This window comes from Calonectris borealis, chromosome 10, assembly GCF_964195595.1.
Source record: "Calonectris borealis chromosome 10, bCalBor7.hap1.2, whole genome shotgun sequence".
Classification (NCBI taxonomy): Eukaryota; Metazoa; Chordata; class Aves; order Procellariiformes; family Procellariidae; genus Calonectris; species Calonectris borealis.
In genome coordinates, this window is record NC_134321.1 from 24,059,840 (window position 1) to 24,067,937 (window position 8,098).

Genomic DNA, 8,098 nt, shown 5'->3' on the forward strand with positions numbered 1-8,098 from the left:
CTTACTACATAAAGACCCGCCGCCTTCTGTTTGTTTTGAACCTGCTTCTTATTAATTTCATATGATGTTCCAAATTTTTTCCTATTATAGGAGATAGGAACAGTGGTTTACTACTCTGTGTCAGAATTTGCTAAGTTCCTCTCCCTTCAGTTGTGTCTTGCAGTTTTCTTACAGTTACTATAAAACATGGGGATCTGCTATATTCTTTTGTCTTAAGCCTTTATCATTATCAGCTTTTCTTTATGTTGCATTTTATTCTGCTTTCCATTTACTTTCATAACTTGTTCTGGAATCAGGAATACTGCTGAAGCCAGTAACACATTGTTATTCACTGAATATCTGATACCACTTTCAATGTGAAAAAAACCCCAACCAACTTAAAAACACTACTGTTAGTTGGTGTTCCTTCAGTCGGAGCTGGGAATGGTTTGGTTCCCCTCAGCCTGAATTTTTTCAGGCTTCTGGAGCTTATCCCCCATTTGATGGAGTTCTCTTTTCCATAGCCTTATGCCTTATGCATTAAGCATCCTGCTTCATGTTCAACGTCATTATCCTGATTGATAGCAGAGATAAACTTTCCTATACTTACTGTGTTTTCCCTAGATTGCCTGCAGTACTTGCCCTCTGTCCATTACAAAGCGGCTTTGCTTTATCTTGCAATGCATCTTTCACTTACGATAGAAATTGAAGCCCTTTGTCTTAATATCATTTGCTAGCTCATGCTCCCCTTTTGGCAATTCTCATTGCCTTCCTATGCTTCTTGATGTCTTAAGTCATAGTATTCTTTGGTCACTTATTTGCCTATTACATTTTATTGTCTTTGCTTACTTGCAGTAGCCTTTTGCGATGAGTCTTCATCTCCCTAAGTAGAAATTTTCTCTATAAGGTTTTATTTATCCATGCTGTGCAAGTTCCTACTAGTTAAGTACATCTGAGCGGTAATATGTTCCAAGCTTTCTCTGCACCCAGGACACGTCTTTAGCTGTTTTATGTTGTCCATATGTTGTCTACTTCCATCACATTCACCAGGATTTTGAGTTCCACCAATTCATTAACTGGACTCTCTGTCACAAAACAAAACTAGCAGTGGTTTCCAGTATGTTCTTGGAAATTGAAAAGCCATTCAGAATAATAAGTGTACAGGGTTTTTTAGCATTCTAAATGACATTTTTTCCTCCCTCGGTGTGGGCATTTTTGTGCCTGTTTAAAGTGTTGTTCTGTACTGTTCTGATGATTTTCCTTTCAAAAAACTAAAAAAAGGAAAATAAAATTACCTGGCTTTCTGGCTTGTAAATCAGAAGGATGAAGTCAAGGATTTGCTCCTTCAGGCTTTATTCTCAATTAGGTAGTGTTGGTGAAGTGTTTCTGTTGTTAGAGCAACAACTACTAGAGAGCAACTACTAGAGAGCAACATAAAAACCAGGTATCTGCCCTAATTGGTTCCCATAGATATTATAAATGAAAGTTCTTATATTAACTAAAACCTATAGACTGAGTGGAAATTTCAGTTTATCTAAGTTTGCACTTGACTGTTGAATGGATGGCCAAGTCTTCGTTTTGTGAGTGTAGTTAGTAATTTCCCCTTTTTTGGCTGGATTTACCCTTGAAATGGGAAAAAATGACTATCTTATTTTAACTCAGAAAACAAAACATGTCAAAAGCAGATTGTTTTGTTGTTATTTTTTAAAATTTCCTTCCATTTCAGAAAAATGTTGCAACATATAACAAATTGCATAAAAAAAAAATCTGAGATTTTTCTATTGAAAATAAAGTGCAGCCCGTTGGAATTGGGGACTTTCAAAGGCACTTTTATTGCAGGTGTTTTAGGCCAACATTTAAGTACCCAAAAGAATCCAATTTTAAATTTCATATGACGTTATGTGATGCATCGTTTCCTTGTGCATGCTTCAACTACAGCAAATTATTCAATACATAAAAGCCTTTATTTTAAAATTTTTTACTCCCACATGGTCATTTGCCTGTGAAATACACATTACATTTAGTGCTTGTTCATATTGCAGTGAAATGATCCTGGTAGATGGCTCAAACTAACAGCCTCATATTGCTTGGGCAAAGAATAAAAAAAAGTTTAGCTCCTTCACAAGCTGTGAACAGTGGAGGGGAACTTGTTGCAACGAGACAAAACACAACAACAACAACAACAACAAAACAACCAGAGCTGAACCGAACCAGAACCTAATTGATATTTAATCTTCTAGATGTGATGAATGGGATTGTGTGTGTCTGATCCTTTACATCATTGTCATTTTGGTTACCTTTGGATGTGCTGTCATACAGATTTTATGCTTCTGGAGGGGGTGTTCTTTTATACTGTTGAATGTTACCTAAAGTATGTCTGTAGGATTACGTGCATTGCATACGGTGATGTTTCTACACCTGCCATGTGAGGTGTGGTTAAGTATTTTTTCTTTTTTACCAGGAAATCACAGTCTAGCCTGTAAAACACTACGGATTTACTCCTATCATGCAGTGATGACAGGAAACAACAATCTGAAGTTATCCAAGGAACTTTGATGTAAGCTGTTGAAACCGGTTTGCTCTGGTTTTGGCTTTTTGGGAAATGTGGAATACTGTTGATAGAGAATATATGCTTTAGCTTAAAAAGATTCCAATAAGAAAACAGTTCTGTTATGTAATGTGATCAGACACCACAAACTCGGAATGTTGTGGCTTATTATAAGAGAAAAGCAAGTTTAGACTGTTTAAATCAAAGCCTTTGTCCTTGAGACAATATGGGCAGTTCCCTACCATTTAAACTCAGTATTAAAAAAATTAGTTGGTACGCTAAAGAGAACCTGCCAGTGTCAACTGAAGTTCATGGCCAGGTGTCTTAGTTGCATCACTGATTTCCTTTTATATAAGAATCACGCTTGCTGTATCCAACACATTGAACTTGTATGTAAAGAACGAACGTTTTTATATAGAGAGATACAAACACATCATAAATCATATGTCATTTACAATTTCTTGGTATTAAGTGTTTATGGTTTATGAGTCACAGCTGTTGAAAAGCTTATGATGAAAAAATGATACCTTAGAAATAGCTGCAGAAGTATGAGGTTCAGTTTATTTTTATTATTTTTTAAATATGACAGAGTTTTGATCCTCAGATTAATTTCATTCACTCAGTTACAGCAGTTGTATAAACCCAGCAGGAAAGTACGTGTGTAAACAGATACATGCCAATGCATTTCCTCTGAATACTATTTCTGTCCTTTTTACATGTGTACGTACACTGATGGGCACTACAAGTGCCATTTCAAAGGCATTTTCTCTTAAATGGAGTGATATTTATTTCCCTTTCCTCTATTTGCTCTTCGATGCCGAAATCCAGTTTTAATATCAATCTCAGAAACTGAAAATTTGCCAATATTCTGTTGTTTGTTTGTTTGCTTGTTTGAAGTAGGTTGTTTGCATTTGTTAGAAGCTCTCTGCTTAGCTTTAAGAACTACGCTTCAGTACATTAAGAACACCTGAATTCTGTACGTTCACAAAATGTTGAGCAAAAATCAGTAAAACCAGTGAAAGCTTAATTTATCATATAGATAAAAGATTTTCATCTGAGCAGTGAAATCAATATTGCCAGAACTGCTTCGGACTTCTGTGGCTCTCTGTGAGAGGAGGGAAAAGGTGATGCTGGATGAGGTGGTGTCAGCCACCTACTCCCAGTGGCAGCTGTACTGATAGTTCTTACAGCGATGTGGAGAAATACTGAATTGTTGAGGTCTAAGGATTTTCTTCTGAAGAGCAATGAGAGCTGCTTTTATTCTGGAAACTTTAAATTTTGAGGTCTGTCTGTCAGTCAAAATAGGCCCTGGACTTCCCTTTCCGTTTCGTTCCTTTATGCCTACCTATCACTGGCCTTTTTGTGATCCTCATTTATGTAATGTTCAGATACTTCACATTCTTTGATGCATTTATCTTCACAACAATCCGGGGAAGTATAAAAGCGTTACTATTTTTATTCCTTTGTCTGGATGGGAAATTTAAGCAAAGAAATAGTGTAGAGAGCTTTCTCATGCCTGCATAAGACCTCTGTGAGAAACTGAACACTGGGAAGCGAATTCTTGTCTAGTGCTTCTATGCTGAACCGCCCAGATGTCTGAAAGAACATGAGTAACTTCATGTCCAGTGGTAAGGATGGACACGCTTCCAAGAACTCCACAGGACCTAGACTAGCTGTTTGAAGACCAAAAAAAGGCTTGGATAAAGAAAAAAGTGATCCCATATGTAATTTTATAAATTCAATCATGTGCATATAAAGTCAGTTATGTTCTTTAAAAATACTGGGAAAAGCTTGTAAAGGCTTTTCTGACCTTTCTACAGTCTTGTAAGGAGGAGATTTCTTCTTGCGTAAAAGTCTTTGCTGTTTCAAAGAGGGGTTCGTGCGACTCCACTTCCCCAAAATGTGGCCTGCCTCACTTCTGTGGTTTCTTCATAGAAAGTAATTGTGGAATTGCAGTCTGAAATAAGTGAAGGAGCTTTTCCTATTCTTTCGCTCCCTCTAGATACAAGGTGCCACCTTTTCTCTTGCACAGATGCTAACGTTGGCTCTCTGACGTGGCTCCCAGCACAGCTGTGTGAGCAAAGAAGCTCATGGTGGGGAGAAAAGCATAAGAAAGCTGGCACTAGAGCTTCATGGGTTGAAGGGGGTGCAACATCATAGGGATGCTGGTGACAGCAAAAAATTTTGAGCCATAGTGGGTTTTGGCCCTTACAGCCTCCATAACTAGCAAATGTTTGTGATGACAGGACAGTTTTTATCAACGTACAGTATTTTGTGATCTTAGGTTAGATATAGAGGCAGAGCTGCAAAGAATAAAGCTGGAAATATTGTCCTTCTCGTACCAAATCACCAGCGTACTTTGTTTTGAGTGAAAGTAATGAGATCTGTTTTTTAATCTCGTTATCTCCCTCGGCATGTCCATAGACGTGACTGTCCAGTGCTTTGTCTTGCATCAGGTTACCCTAGTCATCTGTTGATGTTTTCATTCATATTGAATATGTATAGGCTGTATGATCAATAACCATTTTTTTCTTCTCCCAGTCAGAGATTAATCCCATCCACTCGAGCCTCCAAATACACCATGTGCCATACTTTTCAGAACAATAGCACAATGAATTTTACATGCTCCAAGGAGTAACCTCTGGGGTTTTGGATTTCAAGTTGTGGTTCAAGGCTGCTACCCTGCATTTAGTTTGCTTCTGCTTTCTGAAAATAGAGTTTCTGACTTTTCTGAATTTGCTTGTTTTTGTGCTGTGTGAGATGTTTGTCGTTTCACTGGAAAACCATCTGCTCTTATGGGACATGCCTGTGTGTGCAAATTAAATTTAACAAGATTGGATAGGAAGACAGTGGTCAAGATTGAATAGGACTTGTGCAAAAAGCTACAGGCAGTCTCATGCAAAATTGGGTTGTTGTGAGCAACCACTGCAACTGTCCTGTGCAGCACCATCGCAGAGCATTTGTGTAGGGCATTGGTCTAGGGATTCTAGGGATCCGAGCTCGCTCCGCTTTGTAACGAAACAATAGACAGCTGTTCCTAATCTGCTGAAGGTGCCTGATTTCTAGCATTGACAGAGCAAGAAGGACTAGAAGTTCCCTAAGGATCCCTCTCCTGAAAGGTAATGGCTGACTATGGGAGGATGATTCTGTGCGGAGGATGGTTTTTCCTCTTGGTTAACTGAGGCACCACAGAAGGGTAAAGGTTTTCTTTTATTTCTGTCCTGCTCCTTCTGTTTGTTTACAGAATAGAGTGTGATTGAGAGGGACTTGCACTGAAGAGGCTGTGGGATTTGTTGTCCTTAGCTGACAAAAGGAAGGAGCAGCCTTCGCCTTTAAAATGGTTAGGACCCGCTACGTAAAGCCGTGCAGGAGGTGACCTACACCTTTCCATTAACCCACATACACCGAAAATCTAAATCTAGATCTGAGTTTGCTCAAGTCTCTGTAATCTTGAGAGCACTTCTTAATTCTGTCTGAATGCTATTCTTTTTCTAAAATGAATGCAAGAAAACATAATGTTTTTATTTTTGGTCTTCTGCTCATCCCTGTAGTAACTGTTGAACTGATAGCTGTAGCAACAACCGACTGTTGTAGTAACTGTTGAACTGACACAATGCAGTGATCTCACGTGGTGATGTTACAAGCTGTGGAATAACACAAGAAACTGGTTTTTAAATTTTATTTCAGTAAAAATTACATTTGATGTACAGCTTGCATTTTAAATAGTTCAGGCTTTTTCCCTTTTTTTGGTTAAGAATAGTCACCAAACCCTGTAGGTCAGACATGTTTATAGCATAAGACTTACTGGGTTTTACGATGGAAGTAGCCTCCAGCAGTCTACTGGCCCAGGAACCCATCTATAGAAAGTTCCTTAAGTTTTCAAAAAATACAAATAGGAAAGTTAATTGGATTACATGTCTATTTTGACTAATCCAGCCAATTCAGTTGAGAGGTTTTATGGGGACTTTACTGATATAAACCTGTTGAAGTAAAGGTTTCAAGTAACAATTTTATTTTATTTTTTTCTTGTAGAGTACTACTTTTTAGTATTTTTTCAGGAGCCTCTTATCATTTCTCCTTCAGCTTTGTTTTCAAGTACAGATCTAACCTTGTTTGTACCAAGCTCTGAAAAAGAGTTAAAATAAAAGGAATGTTTTTAAGTTTTGCTTCACAACACAAGTAATCACTGGAGCTGCACAGCACAGTTGCACTTCATCCAGGGCCAAAAGGAAAGGAGAGCCCCGCGACCATGGTGGTGGCTTGACAGAGTCTCTTGGTTAGATGTTTTCATAAAAGGAAACGATTCGTATTATTTCTTTATTTACTATCCCACGTGATGCTGAGTTTCAATGAACTGTCAGCTTGCTGTGGTTTATTCCTTTTCATGACAGACAAAAGAAAAAGAAATGTTGAAATTGAAAACAGTCATTTTGCTTGCATCTCCCTTTTTTTGCTGGAGCCAGCGAATGCCCAGCGGGCATTATAATGGATGGGTGTCGCTTTACAAAAAAGTCTTTGGTTGGCTTATGCTTTTAAATGTTTTAGCTTTCCACAGGACTTTGAATTTGACAGTGATTTTCTGACTGCCCCAAGTAAAGAACACAAAATACAGTTCATTTCCTTCAGTAAAAATGAAACAGAACAACTCTGCTAACGTCTCTTGCATGGGAAAAAAGCAGCCCTGGAAACCGAGCCAGGTTCGTCCTGTGATGCAGACATTTGTTACCTTCTTGTCTTCCAGAAAACAAGAAATAAAAATATATGTTTTGTACAACGTCACCATTATCAGCATTAATTTGTACTGAATACAGAAAACAGGCTATTTTGGGGTATGTGTACTCATTGTATTTGACCTAGCTAGGTAATGGGAATAGCTGTGGTCCCTAATGAGACTTCCTTATACCACATTGTTTCAGCCTTGTTCTTGGCAGTAATCAGCCCCTTCATCTCTTGGTGACTAACAAGATAGCCAGAGGGTGCAGGAGTTCTTCAAAGTGTTACCTCTGTGGCAACCGAATGAAGAAAATTGGTTTGTAACTGCTGGTATTTTTGTTGTTGCAGTTCTGTGGATAGGCTGGGCATCAGAACTGTCACTGACTCTCTTAAAAAAACTAAATTGAATTATAAAATTTTAAACATAATTATTTCTCCTACACTGAGCCTAAACACCAATTCTTGTGGACTTATGGAGTTGGCTTAGCAAACCCTTTCACTCCCTCTATATGCTTCTACATGATATACAATCACTTTGATTCGTACGCTCTGTCTAAATTTAATATTGGGCCATCCGGCTGTGGCAATGAGCACGTCTTGAGAGACCGTCTTTGGTCTTGGGGACTTCATAGTCCTGGATATAGAAAGTTGTGGGAGCAAACCAACAATGCTAAAAGAGATGGTTATCCAATTCCTATGTTCGGTCCAGCGTAAAAGGCCCTCCTATAGCCTCCTCATGGCCCCAGACACTACAAAACAGATATTGTTGGTAGAGATTATGAATTCCAGTGCTCTTTACTGTGTGTATCTGCTTTTCTATCTGTATATGTTGCAATAAAACAACATGCACAAGGTTAT